The 17,435-nt window shown below is 33.7% G+C and overlaps 1 non-coding gene across 1 annotated transcript; it reads right to left on the bottom strand.

Annotated features, from left to right (window-relative positions):
- Positions 1-14,970: 14,970 nt before the first annotated feature.
- LOC112739956 (small nucleolar RNA R71) lies at positions 14,971-15,078 on the bottom strand. Its single transcript, XR_003170889.1, has one exon. It is a non-coding gene; the product is annotated as a small nucleolar RNA R71 (small nucleolar RNA).
- Positions 15,079-17,435: the final 2,357 nt, after the last annotated feature.

Raw genomic sequence — 17,435 nt, 5'->3', positions numbered from 1 at the left:
GTCCTGTGCATCCGTTTTTGGTGCCATTGCCAGGGAATCAATTTCGAACAACAATTCACAACCCGAGTAGCAATTTCGCATACCAGTCCTCTTACAATTGGAGCTTGAGTCTGAGCGATCTTCAGCTTATCAAATGCCTGCATACAGTCCTTACTGAACTCGAACTCAATACCTTTCTGCAGCAATTTGGATAAAGGCAGTGCTACCTTACTGAAGTCCTTAATGAATCTCCTGTAAAAACCTGTGTAGCCAAGGAACGAACGGACTTCCATCACGGAGGAGGGGTAAGGCAAACTAGAAATAACATCCACCTTTGCTGGATCTACAGAAATACCAGTATTAGACACAACATGTCCTAGTACAATTCCTTGTTTTACCATAAAGTGACATTTCTCAAAATTTAACACAAGGTTTGTACTAACACATCTGTCTAATACTTTAGATAAAATATCCAAGCAAAGGCTAAATGAATCACCATATATGCTAAAATCATCCATTAAAACTTCCATACAGTTCTCAATAAGATCTGAAAAGATACTCATCATACATCTTTGGAAAGTAGCAGGTGCATTACACAAGCCAAAAGGCATTCTTTTATAAGCATCCGTTCCAAAGGGACATGTAAAAATGGTCTTCTCCTGGTCTTCAGGAGCTATCTGAATTTGAAAATATCCTGTATAACCATCTAAAAAATAATAATGAGATTTACCTGATAGGCAATCAAGCATCTGATCAATAAATGGCAAGGGGTAATGATCCTTGCGAGTGGCTTGGTTGAGACGCCTATAGTCAATGCAAACTCTCCATGAATTCTGCACTCTAGTTGTCAGGAGCTCTCCGTGCTCATTCTTTATTGTTGTGACTCCAGACTTCTTGGGCACTACTTGTACTGGGCTGACCCATTCACTGTCTGATATGGGGTAAATGATATCTGCTTCAAGTAGCCTGGTCACTTCCTTCTTGACAACTTCTAAGATGGTGGGATTCAATCTTCTTTGAGGATGACGGATAGGCTTTACTCCCTCTTCTAAGAATATTCTATGCTCATAAACTTGGAGACTGATGCCTACTATATCCGCCAAGCTCCATCCAATTGCTTTCTTATGTTTTTTCAGCACACTGAGCAATTGCTCCTCTTGTTGAGAGGTAAGTTCCTTTGCAATGATAACTGGAAACTTCTGATTATCCTCAAGGTAATCATACTTGAGGTGTGGAGGAAAGGGCTTTAATTCTAATTTCTGCTCGTAGCTAGGCTCTGGATCATCCGAGGCTGGTGATAATGGTAAAGGGTCTTCATTGTTTTCAAAAAGTGTTCCCACACTTGGACCTTGCTCCATGTGCTTCTCTTCTATTTGTTCTTGGTAAACTTCAGCTACAGTTTCATCAATAATGTCGCACTGGAAGATAGAATGGTCTTCCGGAGGGTGCTTCATAGCTTCATTTAAACTGAAACTCACTGTTCTTCCATCTATCTCGAAGGAGTACGTTCCTGAGAATGCATCCAACTTGAACTTTGAAGTCTTCAGGAATGGTCTTCCAAGAAGGATTGATGATGGTCTTCTTGAGTCATTAGGGGGTATTTCCAGGATATAGAAGTCAATGGGAAATGTGAGCCCCTTAATGCTCACTAATACATCTTCAGCAATTCCAACTACTGTAATAATGCTTTTATCTGCTAACACAAAATGAGCTGCCGACCTTTTTAAGGGAGGGAGCCTCAAAGTATCATATATAGACAAAGGAATTATACTAACACACGCCCCTAAATCACACATGCAGTCAGAAAATATTACTCCTCCAATGGTAAAGTTAACCATACTTAGACCTGGATCACTACATTTTTTAGGTATACCCCCCATTAAAGCAGATATAGAACTACCTAAAGGAATAGTTTCTAATTCATTAATTTTATTTTTATGTATGCACAAATCTTTTAGAAACTTTGTATATTTAGGTACCTGCTGAATAACATCAAAAAGGGGGACAGTTACCTCAATCTTTTTGAATATTTCTACAATTTTGGGATCAAGTTCCATCTGCTTTCTGGGCTTCCTTGCAAGGTGTGGAAATGGGATAGGGGTAGTATTACTTGCAGCTTCTGCATCCTTTGATGTTTCATTCTGCGGTTGAGCTGCTTCTTCTTCAACTATGTTTTGCACGTCCTCTTCTTCTTCAGCATCTTCCACTTCCACCACATCCTCAGCTGGGACGTGTTCTGGTGAGCTTGGCTCCTCATGGTTCCTCTCCTGTAATGTGGTTTCGGACCTTAAAGTTATGGCATTGATGCCACCCTTTGGATTAGGTAAGGGTTGAGAAGGAATCCCACTGGAGCTTGAAGGTTGGTTGTTAGTGGAATTATGTGATGAATCTAATCGGGAGACGAGAGCTTGTAAAGTGGCAGTCATACCATTTAAAGTAGAGTTCAGCTACGCTTGCATGTCTTGTTGCCCTTGTGCAAGAGAACGGAGCATTTCATTATTTGATGAGGAATTGGAGTAAGTGATCTGAGAAATCTACTGTTGGTTGTGCTGGGGTCCTTGGGGTTGTCTTAAGTGAGGTGCTCTGTAAGGTTGGTTCTAATTTTGCTGTCTGTTGTTATTATTGTTATTCCACCTCTGGTTTTCATTGTTGTCTCTGCCTCCTCTATTATAGTTGTCCCTCCAACCTTGGTTGGAGTTGTCTTGCCATCCTTGGTTATAGTTTCCACCTTGGTTGTAGTTGCCACCCTGTTGATTGTATCCTTGATTTGGGCGGTCATAGAAGTTATGAGTGGCTGCCACAGTGTTGTCTTCCTGTTGGAGCTGCGGACATTCATCAGTATAATGACTATAATCAGCACAGATCCCGCACACTCTTTGTGGAACCAACTGTTGGCTTTGCTGTGGTGGGAAAGGCTGAGCTTTATGTGTTTGTTGTTGGTTTAACTGCATCTGTTTCAGTAGGTTGGTCATTTCACATATACTCTGGGTAAGAGCAGTAGTTTTAACGCTAGAGGAGATCTCTGCAACAGCTTTTGAGTGGCTACGCCTCTGCCTGTGATTTCTAGTGGACTCAGGTAAGTCGCTGATCAGTTGCCATGCTTCATCTACGGTCTTGTACTTTTTCAGGGAACCATTACTAGCACCATCCAGTGTAGTCTTATCCTGGGGGTTCATGCCTTGAGTGAAGTAGCTGATCAATACTAATCTATCGATCATGTGATGGGGGCACGCGTCCAGGAGATTGTTGAAGCGCTCCCAATATTCGTAGAGAGTCTCAGATTCGCCCTAAACAATCATTGAAATCTCTTTCCTCAATCTATCAGTAACTTCAGCTGGAAAGTATTTTTCCAAAAATTCTCTTCTAAGCGTATCCCAGTTAGTAACAGTTACTTCAGGTTGGGTGTAGTACCATTCCCTCACTTTTTCCTCAAGAGAAAACAGGAAAGCAATTAACAGAATAGAGGTTTCATCTGCACCATGACGCCTAACAGTAGAACAGGCTGTCTGGAAATTCTTAAGCTGCTTAATAGGCTCTTGAGAAGGTAAGCCATGAAACTAGGGCATCAAGTTGATTAGTGCAGTCTTCAGTTTAAAGTCTACGGCCAGATTTAGATAACGCACTTGATACGGTTGCAGTGTAAAATCTGGGGCTCCTGCCTCCTGGAGAGTAATCCTCCTAGGTGCTGCCATGTTACCTGCACGTGAATCAACTGAATCAGTAGTAAATGAGCTTGTCTCGCTTTCAGATGGCGGTTCAGATTCGCCCTCAGATGAGACTGGTGAATCGATAACAATCACTTCACCACCCTCAGAGGCTAACCGACGTCGAGCTCGCCTAATATGTGAAAGAGTTCTTTCAATTTCAGGATCAAAAGCGGCTAAGCTTGGACCAGGCAATGAACGCATCATTCAATGAGAAAGACATATAGCTCATGGTAACAAAATAAAAATAAAATATGCAAATAAAAATAAAAATATGTACACTAATTAATAATCTAGTACACTATTGCAACTCCCTGGCAACGGCGCCAAAAATTGATGGTGGCGGAAATCGACCAGTTAAGAAATTTAATAAATGAATTGCGTTGCAAGTACAGTTCTTAACCAACTAAGATCCGCCTTCTCAATTTAAAAGGAGTTGTCACAAAAATTAAAATTAAAAATACTGGGAGTATGAGTCCCAAGTCGTCTCTCAACGAGTTGCAGGAAAGAGTGCTAATTTATTAATTAGAAATTTTCCAGAAGGTTTGAATTGGATAATGAGTAATTAAAATAATTGTAAATTAAAGCAATAAAACTAAGAATTATTATTAATATAAAAAGCCTTGACTGGGGAGTTGATTAATCGGAAGTTCTATCCTTGTTGGAATCTTCTCAAGTGTAATGTAAAGCGGTTGTTGTTTTCACTTAGTTAACCCTTACTGAGTAAAAGAAAGTCAAGTGATGGACTGATTCTTATCCGCAGATCCTAGTCCTTTCCCATGGGAAGGTCTAGCGTTAGTAGATATAGAATTAGCCAACAATGTTCAAATTAACTAAACACTCGAGCATTCCAACTCAAGTGTCTCCTCTTAATCAACCCCTATGTCAAGTAGAAATTCTACCCTATTGACATGGAATTAATATTCATAAAAATGTAAGAAGACATAATAAATTAAATAGAGTAAAATATAAAATTAAATTTAATTAAAATAAAACTAACTCTATATATTAATAAATTCAAAATGCAACATACTTAATTGAATAGGGTCAATGAGCAACTAATAGAAGTAAAGGAATAAGGAAACAAACTAAAGTGATGTCTTTACGGAGGTAATGATTCTTCAGCATCCAAAAATCCAAAGCAAAAACATAAACTACTAATGTAAAGCTAATCTAGATTCAGATCTAAAACTAAGAGTAATCCTAATCTCCATGTATCTGAATGTGTGTGTATGCGTGTTGAGTTTCTGCATGTTTCCTAGCTTTAGTCTGTGTTTCTGGGCCAAAAACTGGTCAAAACGCGGCCCGAAATCGCCCCCAGCATATTCTGTTATTTTTGTAGATTGCGCAGGTCACACGTACGCGTCATCCACGCGTTTGCGTCATTCAGCGATTTTCCTTGTCACGCGTTCGCGTCGTCCACGCATTCGCGTCATTCGTGCAGACTTCAATCCACGCGTTTGCGTCAGGTACGCCTTCGCGTCGCTGCGATTTCTTCTTTTCGCGTGCTCGCGTGAGCCATGCACTCGCGTCTTTGTTCGCTGGTCATCTCCTTGGTTTCTTGTGTTCCTTCCATTTTTGCAAGCTTTCTCTCCATTCTCTAAGCCATTCTTGCCCTATGAATCCTGAAACACTTAAGACACGGATCACGACATCGAATGGGATAAAGGAGAGTTAAAATACATATTTAAAAGATCTCTAGGAAGCAAGTTTTCAACCATGGAATAATTTTGGGAACGAATTGTAATATCATGCTAATCATATGAATAAGTGGGTAAAGACTTGATAAAACTACTCAATTAAACACAATATAAATCATAAAATAATGGTTTATCAGTCTTCCTTAAGTGTGATGGTGAATGCCTATTGCTCTCACTTAGTTATCCTCTAACAATTGAAGGAAAGTCAAGTGAGTACAATTAACTCTAGTCCACAAGTCCTATTCAATTTCTAATAATGGACTAGATTTAGTGGAGTTCAAGTAAACTAGGAACCTTCAATTACCAACCAATACTAGGTTCTTACAATTAAAAAGTCTCTAATTACTCAAATCCAAGGCCAAGAAAAAAAAATCTACTCCATAATCATAAGTGACATTTTCTCAAATACTTGGTGAGAAATGATAAAAGACATCATGAAATTGAGAAAGCAATCCAAATTAAAGTTACTCACTATCAACAATTAACAATAACAATTCAAATAACATAAATGAAACATGAAAAACCTCAATGTATTACTAGAAATTAAATCCAACAAGATCCAAATTCATAACCCAAAATAACTAAAATTGCAAGAGTGCTAAGTAAAATTAGAGAATAGAAACTACAATTATAGTAATAAAAATTGAAATTAACAAAGATTTAATCCATGATTGAAGTAAAAATGAACAAGGAACACTAAAACCTAGAGAGAAGGAGGAGTTTCTCTCTCTAAAACTCAAAACTATATAAAAATCTAACTAATGGAGTGTTGTGTCCAAGCTTCCTTCACCCCTCAGCCTCTAATCTTCGAATTGGACATGAAACTAGGCCAAAAGGAACTCAAAAATTGCCCCCAATGTGTTTCCACTAATGAGGCACATGCCAGCATTCCTGTGTACGCAGCAGTGTGGTCCGCATACACGGACGAGGAACAAAACGGGAGATGCATATGCGGGCATTGGGGCGCGTGTGCATGGCTGTAGAAATTCCAAATCTTCATTTCTTCATGATTTCCTACTCTTGCTTGCTCCTTTTTCCATTTCTTCCAATCTAACCTTGGTTTCTAAAACTTGAAATCACTTAACAGACATATCAAGACATCGAATAAAATTTAAGGGAATTAAAATTAGCATTTTTAGAGCCTAAAAAATATGTTTTTATAATTAAGTGCAATTTGGAAGAAAATCACAAAGGTATGCTATATAAGTGAATACATCTAAGTTTATGTGATGAAATCCATTCAATTCATGCCAAAATTTATCATCAAATATGGATTCATCAAGTCTGTCACCGAATAAAATAGAATTTTTATTCAAGTTGGACCAGTTAGAAATATGTATGCATGAGATCATTTTGCATGTAATTTCTAAGTTTTCTCATCCAAATTTAATTTATGTGGTTGAGTATTTTGGTATGGAGATCATCGTGGTTTCGTTGTGACACTAATATGATAAAAGCTGTGGTAATTTCATAACTAATATATGAGACAGACCGGATTATTAAAGTAACTAGAAAAATAACATTCAGATGTACCATAAAATTTATAAGATGTGATTATCTCAGAAAAATATATATGTATAGTTCAAATGGAAGATGGTTAGAAAATTATTATTTTTTAATATATTTATGGATAATGCATATATTAATTATAATAAAAAATTAACGAATTTCACATTAAATGACTTATATAACGGTGTTCTCATTTATTGTCATAAATGTTGAATTAAATAAGTCATTATTACTTTTGATTTGGATAAATGAGATTAAAACCAGAGATACTATTTTATTTGGATTTTAAGGTTTAATGAGTGTCACACTCAAATAAAAATAATGACTTCAGGATTTTGGTCCTCAACACATCAACCCCGCCTCCGTAGCTCTTTTTCCACATTTGAGTTGCGATTCAGCCCTATAAGAAATATAGAAGGTTTTAGTTGACGAAGATCAAAGAACCATAAGAGCCAAGCTATCTGATCTCAATCATGCCCTCGAATGAAGGGACGCTTCCACGCTCTCAATTATATTTCTTAATGATTTGACATGGAGGATCTTGAGGTTAAGAAATCCTAGAATTTTCAGATAAACTAGAATTTTTATTCAATCAAATGATGATAAATAATTTTATTAAATTAAATTATATTAATGTGATCATTGGATGATAAAATATGCTAGAAAATAAATAAATAATATTTAAGAGTATATAAATATTAAATTGTTATTTCAATTTACTTTTTAATCAACGACAATAAATATCTTGAATTAATTAAATTTTTTAAAAAATTATATACTTAAATTATTTTATTTATTCAAAATCTTTTGAACATACAATGGTTCAATTAGAAAGTTAGCTATTAAAAATTGAATATAATATTTTTAAATTCGTATTTTTAATAAAAAGATGTGCTTAGTTCTATCCATTCTAAATAATTCTATATTTACTATTACTTATTCATCCAAATAAATCTAACATTTATAGAATATTATTTTTAGAAGTAAAAAATTTAAAATAAATTTATTCTATTTTAAAAATCAGTATTCATATTTAACTTAGAATTTCAATAAATATAGCAAAAAATTATATTTTTTAGTTAAAAAGGTAAAATATCTATAAATATAATTTTGTGCTTTAATTTTAGATTTTTTTTAAAAAATTTGGCAAGTTAATAGAATCAAAATATATTTCTATATCATATATAAGAATGTATATTACACATAAATAAGAAATATTAGGTGTAATAAGAATAAATACATAAATTAAAGTAAAATTTTAAAAAATAAGAACCAATAAAATATTGAAGCAAAGAAATATAAATAGAAGAGAAAAAAATTATTAGGGGAAGAGAAATAATTTAATAAATTTTGTGTGTATATAAAAGAGGAACAAAAAGAAGATATACAGTACCTTGTTTAATTTATCAATATTTATGAAAATAAATACCTAGAATAAGAGAGTAAAAAATAATAATAAAAAACTAAATATCTAAATTAATATCAAAAATAAAAAATAATAAAATAATGATAATCTATCATAATATTAATCTTTTAATAACAATATAATTAGTCTACCATAATCTTAATCTAATCTTTTAATATAATTAATTCTAATCAAGTAATCAAATAAATTGAATATAAATATGTCTAATCTAATCATATAAAAAATAGTAGATTTTTTACAATTAAATATATATATATATATATATATATATATATATATATATATATATATCATTTTAAAATGAGATTATTATTATTAATGACATATAAATATTAAAATTATATTAATGCATTAATTGAAATATATATTAGAATAAAAAGTTTCAAGAATTAAAATAACTGAAATTTATTAACTTGAGTTAGTTAAATTAGTATAAAATATGAAAAAGATGATTAATCAGGTTAAATAAAATAGAAAATATTACTGAAGAAAGAAAATGCCACAATAATTATATTACTAACTGAAAAAAATCAATTTAATCAATTCAAATTTTCATTTAAAATTGATCATTAAAGATCATCAATGAATAAAAATGAATAGGATATAATAAAGAATAATTTTGGTAGTATAAATAATTAAATTAATATTAATGATAAAAAATTAATTTTAAATAGTCCCAATTTGTATTTTACAACATAATTAAATTACAATTCATAATTTTTTATTTTGTGGTTAACCAACATTTTTTAAATTTTTTGGTTAAGTCTTCTATATTTTATGATTGACAAATATTTTCTATAAAACACAAATTTGTGATGAATTATTACAATCATAATTAATTAAGAAAATCAAGAAAGAAATTATAAAAATATCAAATAAAATAAAAAAAGTATAGAGTAAAAAATTATTTAATTTTGAAACTAAAAATTTGTCAATTGTGCTAGAAATTCTAAAAATTTGTATTTTATTATATAATTTATTTTTTTATTTACTTCAACTTCATTATCCCTTTGTATAAAAAAATATATAATATTACATTTATTTCAAAAAAAAAAACTCATGAAATACATGGTATAATGTACAATTTAAGAACAATAAGATAAAAAATATCTAGAATTTTATAATATTATTTGAAATTTTCAATAACGATAATACAAAGAATTTAAATCTACCAAATGAATTCTAGATCTCAATTCAATAGTTGCCCTTTGCACTTCTTATTTAAATTTGGATTTTAAAATTTAATTTGTATCTTTTTTTTCTCCTAATATATATTATTTTTGACAAAAAAGGGCAAAAATTTATTAAACCAAAAAAATATTCTATCAAAGAATTATTATAAGGAGATTCATCATTAGAGAAGAAAATAATAAAAGTATTAATAATAATAAATAATAAAAAATAAAGCTTATATTAAAGAATGTTAAAAATAATAATAATAATAAAGAATGATGTTACTGCTTTAGGCTTCTAGCCTCCGTCTTTGGCCATCATTTTTTTTTCTTTCTTTGCTTTTTTTTATTAAATTATCAAGTCATAAAAAAATAAAGAACAATTCAAGAAAACAAAAACAGCAAGACTAATAGTAACTATACAAATTAAAATACATAGGAGAAAAATAGTCTATTACATGATAGAATTAATATGAGTATATTTCATCATTAAATAAACAAAGTTAACGCAAAACAAAATTACACGTAAAGAGAAAAAAAAACAAACAAAAAAGAGTTAAAATATCCAAAGTGATAAAAAGATTATTTTTACAATTAGTTGATATAATTAATCCATTGTAATAAATTGTATTTAATGAGTTAAAAAAATTGAATCAGAAAACACTCTTAGAAGCGTGTCACGTCAGCTTTATCATTAAGTGCAAAAATCCAATTTTTATATAATAGAATAAATATAAAAAATTAATAATGTCTAACATTTTGTAATATGTATTAATTTTTATCAAATTAGAAAAAAAAGGGATATATAGTGTCATTAATAATATCAACCCTATGTGGACTTAATCCTAGTCATGTTGTAAGTTGCTAAAAATCCATAGACCATCGGGTCAAGAGACCACTTTTACAAAAAGATGGTTGGGCCAAAAGCTCGTGTGCCAAGGGAATCAAGAGCCAAAAGTTCTTCGAGTCCAAAGGACTTTGTAGAAATTGAGAGATGGACAATGACAGTCAACTTACATAGTTCAGGGTCATCCAACAGTTAATTAGAGTTTGGCATATTAGGTCAGTAAGTTTTGTTCAATGATCGACTTGAGTTATTCCAGCAAAATCAGCCACTGGTCGGTTAGTTGTCTATGTTGGCTGAGATTAGTCGATAGTAAGTTTGGGTAGGCCGACACGGCCATTCGACAAACATTCATTGAAAGTTGATCGTGGTAGACCACCTAGAGGTTGGTGGTTAGTCAGACGATGTAGGTCAATGTAGGTCACAGGGCAGTTGGTTTGCCTATTAGTCATCGGTCCGGCAAATAATTGGTTAGTTAGTTACTATCGTTCAGGATAGGTGATGAGGCAAAACTAATGCGGTTGTATATTGACAAGTGCATCGAATTGCTTTAAGTAATACTACAGTGAGTGGATATTGTTCCCATGAGGAATAACAAATTGAATCAAGCAATGTCTAATTAAACTCCAATTAGATCGATTAAAGCTTGGCAAGAGGATTGTGAATTGATGAGCGGATAATTTATACGCTTTTGGCATTGTTTTTAGTATGTTTTTAGTAGAATCTGGTTACTTTTAGGGATGTTTTCATTAGTTTTTATGTTAAATTCACATTTCTGGACTTTACTATGAGTTTGTGTGTTTTTCTGTGATTTCAGGTATTTTCTGGCTGAAATTGAGGGACTTGAGCAAAAATCAGATTCAGAGGTTGAAGAAGGACTGCTGATGCTGTTGGATTCTGACCTCCCTGCACTCAAAGTAGATTTTCTGGAGATACAGAACTCAAAATGGCACGCTTCCAATTGCGTTGGAAAGTAGACATCCAGAGCTTTCCAGCAATATATAATAGTCCATCCTTTGGCCAAGTTTAGACGACGTAAAAGGGCGTTGAACGCCAGTTCTACGCTGCTGTCTGGAGTTAAACGCCAGAAACACGTCACAAGCCAGAGTTGAACGCCAGAAATACGTTACAAACTGGCGTTCAACTCCAAGATTGACCTCTACACGTGTAACATTCAAGCTCAGCCCAAGCACACATCAAGTGGCCCCGGAAGTGGATTTATGCATCAATTACTTACTTCTGTAAACCCTAGTAACTAGTTTAGTATAAATAGGACTTTTTACTATTGTATTAGACATCTGGGACGCCTAGTTCTTAGATCATGGGGGCTGGCCTTTCGGCCATGCCTGGACCTTCATCACTTATGTATTTTCAACGGTAGAGTTTCTGCACTCCATAGATTAAGGTGTGGAGCTCTGCTGTTCCTCAAAGATTAATGCAAAGTACTATTGTTTTTCTATTCAATTCAACTTGTTCTGCTTCTAAGATATTCATTTGCACTTCAACCTGAATGTGATGAACGTGACAATCATCATCATTCCTTATGAACGCGTGCCTGACAACCACTTCCGTTTTACCTTAGATTGAATGAGTATCTCTTAGATCTCTTAATCAGAATCTTCGTGGTGTAAGCTAGATTGATGGCGGCATTCATGAGAATCCGGAAAGTCTAAACCTTGTCTGTGGTATTCCGAGTAGGATTCAGGGATTGAATGACTGTGACGAGCTTCAAACTCGCGAGTGCTGGGCGTAGTGACAGACGCAAAAGGAGGGTGAATCCTATTCCAGCATGATCGGGAACCTCAGATGATTAGCCGTGCTGTGACAGAGCATTCGGACCATTTTCACAAGAGGAGGGGAAGTAACCATTGACAACGGTGATGCCCTTGCATAAAGCCAGCCATGGAAAGGAGTAGGATTGATTGGAAGAAGGCAGCAGGAAAGCAGAGGTTCAGATGAACGAAAGCATCTCTATGCGCTTATCTGAAATTCTCACCAATGATTTACATAAGTGTTTCTATCCTTATTTTCTGTTCAATTAGTATTATTTTCAAAAACTCCATAACTATTTTATATCCACCTGACTGAGATTTACAAGGTGACCATAGCTTGCTTCATACCAACAATCTCTGTGGGATCGACCCTTACTCACGTAAGGTTTATTACTTGGACGACCTAGTGCACTTGCTGGTTAGTTGTATCGAAGTTGTGACAAATTATGAATTGAGATTAGAGCACCAAGTTTTTGGAGCCATTACCAGAGATCACAATTTCGTGCACCAAGTTTTTGGCGCCGTTGTCGGGGATTGTTCGAGTTTGGACAACTGACGGTTCATCTTGTTGCTCAGATTAGGTAATTTTCTTTTTGTTTTATTTTCAAAAAAAAATATATATATATTTTCAAAAATTTTTCAAAAATCTTTCAAAAATTTCTCATCTGTTTTCGAAAATTATTCTAAAATTTTTTAAGAATGAATTCTAGTGTTTCATGAAACATGTTGAAGCCTGGCTGGCTGTAAAGCCATGTCTAATTCTTTTGGATAGGGGCTTCCAACCATCAGCATAGAGGCAAGTTAATTTGATAAGTAATGAGCAGTATATTCTGATGTTACATGCTAAAGCTTGGCTGGCTATTAAGCCATGCCTAACCCTTAGATTGGAGCTTTAGACTAACAAGCAAGATTCCTGGAATTCATAATAAAAGAATTTTGAAATCCTTATTTTTCTTTTTCACACTAATTTTCGAAAAATACAAAAAAAAAAAAAAATTAGAAAATCATAAAAATCAAAAATATTTTGTGTTCCTTGTTTGAGTCTTGAGTCAATTTTTAAGTTTGGTGTCAATTGCATGTTCATCTTGCATTTTTCGAAAAATTCATGCATTCATGGTGTTCTTCATGATCTTCAAGTTGTTCTTGGTAAGTCTTCTTGTTTGATCTTGATGTTTTCTTGTTTTGCATCTTTTCTTGTTTTACATGTGCATTTTTGCATCCATAGAGTCTAAACATGAAAGATTTCTAAGTTTGGTGTCTTGCATGTTTTCTTTGCATATAAAAATTTTCAAAAATAAGTCTTGATGTTCATCATGACATTCAAAGTGTTCTTGGTGTTCATCTTGACATTCATAGCATTCTTGCATGCATTCATTGTTTTGATCCAAAATTTCCATGCATTGAGCATTTTTAGTTTTTCTCTCTCATCATTAAAAATTCAAAAATCAAAGAAATATCTTTCCTTTTCTCTCTCAAAATTTCGAAAATTAGATTTGACTTTTTCAAAAATTTTTAAAATCTAGTTATTTTTATGAGTCAAATCAAATTTTTAAATTAAAAATCTTATCTTTTTCAAAATCTTTTTCAAAAATCAAATCTTTTTCATTTTTCTTATTTATTTTCGAAAATTATAAAAATATTTTTCAAAAATCTTTTTCTTATCTTTATCTCCTAGTTTTCGAAAATAACATCATCAATTAATGTTTTGATTCAAAAATTTCAAGTTTGTTACTTACTTGTTAAGAAAGATTCAAACTTTAAGTTCTAGAATCATATTTTATGATTTCTTGTGAATCAAGTCATTAATTGTGATTTTAACAATCAAATCTTTTTCAAAACTAATTCCAATCATATCTTTTCAAAAATATCTTCTTATCTTATCTTTTTCAAAATCATATCTTTTTCAAAAATTTGATTTTAAAATATCCTTTCTAACTTCTTATCTTCTTATCTTTTCAAAATTGATTTTCAAATTTGTTTCAACTAACTAACTAATTTTTTGTTTGTTTCTTATCTTTTTCAAAACTACCTAACTAACTCTCTCTCTCTAATTTTCGAAAATATCTTCCCTCTTTTTCAAAATTTCTTTTTTTTAATTGACTAATTATTTTATTTTTGATTTTAATTTTCAAAAATTACTAACCTTTTTCAAAAACTATTTTCGAAAATCACTAACTCTTTTTCAAAAAAATAATTTTCGAAAAATTCTCTCTCTCTCTCTCTGTGTTCGAATTTTTTTCTTCTTCTTTTCTTCTACTCACACAGGGACCTCTATACTGTGGTAAAAAGGACCCCTGTTATTATTATTTTTCTGCTCCCTCTTTTTCATATGAGCAGGAGCAAAGACAAGAATATTCTTGTTGAACAGATCCAGAACTTGAAAGGACTCTAAAGAGGAAACTAAGAGAAGCTAAATTACAACAATCCAGAAAGCACCTTTCAGAAATTTTTAAAAAAAAGAGGAGATGGCAGCCGAAAATAATAATAATAATGCAAGGAGGATGCTTGGTGACTTTACTGCACCTAATTCCAATTTACATGGAAGAAGCATCTCCATTCTTGCCATTAGAGCAAACAATTTTGAGCTGAAACCTCAATTAGTTTCTCTGATGAAGCAGAACTGCAAGTTTCATGGACTTCCATCTGAAGATCCTTTTCAGTTCTTAACTGAATTCTTGCAGATCTGTGATACTGTTAAGACTAATGGAGTAGATCCTGAAGTCTACAGGCTCATGCTTTTCCCTTTTGCTGTGAGAGACAGAGCTAGAATATGGTTGGACTCTCAACCTAAGGATAGCCTAAACTCTTGGGATAAGCTGGTCAAGGCTTTCTTAGCCAAGTTCTTTCCTCCTCAAAATCTGAGTAAGCTTAGAGTGGATGTTCAAACCTTTAGACAAAAGGAGGGTGAATCCCTCTATGAAGCTTGGGAGAGATACAAAGGACTGACCAAAAAGTGTCCTTCTGACATGCTTTCAGAATGGACCATCCTGGATATATTCTATGATGGTCTGTCTAAATTAGCTAAGATGTCATTGGATACTTCTGCAGGTGGATCCATTCACCTAAAGAAAACTCATGCAGAAGCTCAAGAACTCATTGACATGGTTGCTAATAACCAGTTCATGTACACTTTTGAGAGGAATCCTGTGAATAATGGGACGCCTATGAAGAAGGGAGTTCTTGAAATTGATACTTTGAATGCCATATTGGCTCAGAATAGAATATTGATTCAGCAAGTCAATATGATTTCTCAGAGTCTGAATGGAATGCAAGCTGCATCCAACAGTACTCAAGAGGCATCTTCTGAAGAAGAAGCTTATGATCCTGAGAACCCTGCAATAGCAGAGGTAAATTACTTAGGTGAACCTTATGGAAACACCTATAATCCATCATGGAGAAATCATCCAAATCTCTCATGGAAGGATCAACAAAAGCCTCAACAAGGCTTTAATAATGGTGGAAGATACAGGTTTAACAATAGTAAACCTTTTCCATCATCCACTCAGCAACTGACAGAGAACTCTGAACAAAATACTTCTAATCTAGCAAACTTAGTCTCTGATCTATCTAAGGCCACTGTGAGTTTCATGAATGAAACAAGGTCCTCCATTAGAAATTTGGAAGCACAAGTGGGCCAGCTGAGTAAAAGGATCACTGAAATCCCTCCTAGTACTCTCCCAAGCAATACAGAAGAAAATCCAAAAGGAGAGTGCAAGGCCATTGAATTGATCACCATGGCCGAACCTGTAAAGTGATGACATGTCACCATGTCATGTTTTTCTATGCTTTTTCATACAAGAAATTTATGATTAGTGCTTAAATATTGCATTTTTTGGTGCTTAAATGGTATATTTCTTTGATCTTTTGATTTGATAAACTTTGTAGAAAATAAGAAGAAAAAGAAGCAAAAAGAGCACAAAATAAGCTAAAAAGAAGAAAAGAGAAATTTTGGGCACACTTTGAAGTTGGAGCACACTTTGGAGGCTTATGCCACACTTTTAAAAGCGTGGCCCAAGACCAAATCAAGAAAGAGAAGCGTGGCCCAAAGGAAGAAAAGCGTGGCTCAAAACAAGGAGCAAGAGCACAAAGCTCTTGCCGAGAGCTTTAGAGCTCTTCTGGAGAGCTTTACTTCAAATAATCAAAAGCCAAGCTCTTGCCAAGAGCTTTTTCGGGCTTCCCTCAAGGAAAATGAGCATTGGAAGCAAATTTTCTCTAAGTTAAAATCTGGGCACTCACAACATGACTATGCCTTCTTCAAAGGGCTATAACTTGAGCTACAAAAGTCTGATTGATGTGCTTCCAGTTGCATTGGAAAGCTGACAGTTAGAGCTTTCCAACGATATATGGCAATCCATATTTGGCATAGAATTGAGGCACGAGTGAAAGGCATCTTTAAGGGCCAAAAACAAGCAAAAAATGAATCAAAGTGCTTCCACCAGGATTCGAAGAAGGATACCAAGGGAAGACACTAGGCGCTACTCTTGTGCCAAGGAAATTTGCTCCACAAAGTGCTCCACCCAAGACTTGAACCAAGGACCTCAAGGACAAGTAAAGCCCTTGCCAAGAGCTTTCAAGCTCTTGCAAAGAGCTTTGTTCTCTTGTCACAAGGAAGGAACGTACGCACACTTTGGCAAGGAAGGGAACCAAAGCTCTTGGCCAAAGCTCTTGCCAAGAGCCGAGCTTTGCCCTGGGAGTAACACCCATGGGCTAAAAATTCAACCAAAATTCCATTTAAATTCAATTCCTCACCAAATTGAATCAAGGCCAACCAAACCCATTTCTCCTCAAATCCAAAGCAAGCAAAGCCCACATCATCACTCAAAGACACAAGAACAAGCTAGAATTAGGATTTTTATTTAATTTGTTTTTCATTTCAATTTCATTTTATTTTGTAAAAAGCCTATATAAGGCATCATTTCCATCTTTGTTAGGGGAGCTCGATTAGAAAAGAGGCTAGCTCCAATAGGGAGTTGTGCACTCTTTAGTTTTTATTTTGCTTTCTTTCTTAGTTTTCTTCTCTGTTTTGAATTTTTGGATTGAGATTGGAAGGAATTCTGTTTTCATTCTCCATCTGCGACTTCTCTTGTTCCTCTTCTGCAATTTACTCTTCCATTTTTATTTTGCAATTGTTCTTGTTGGATCAAGGAAGGATTTGAGATCTAGACTTGTTTTCTAGTCTCTTCCACTCCTGAGATCTTGAACCACTTTTAAATTGCTGTAAATTAAGCACTGCTTTTCTGTCTTTAAAATTCTTCAAAGCATTTCCCTTTTCTGTTTAGATTTGTTGCATGATTTTGCATCTTTTACTTCTCTGTTTGATTGCTATTTA

Source organism: Arachis hypogaea, chromosome 13, assembly GCF_003086295.3.
Source record: "Arachis hypogaea cultivar Tifrunner chromosome 13, arahy.Tifrunner.gnm2.J5K5, whole genome shotgun sequence".
Taxonomy (NCBI): Eukaryota; Viridiplantae; Streptophyta; class Magnoliopsida; order Fabales; family Fabaceae; genus Arachis; species Arachis hypogaea.
The sequence above is the reverse complement of the archived record's forward strand: the minus strand, read 5'-3'. Positions and strand labels throughout refer to the sequence as shown.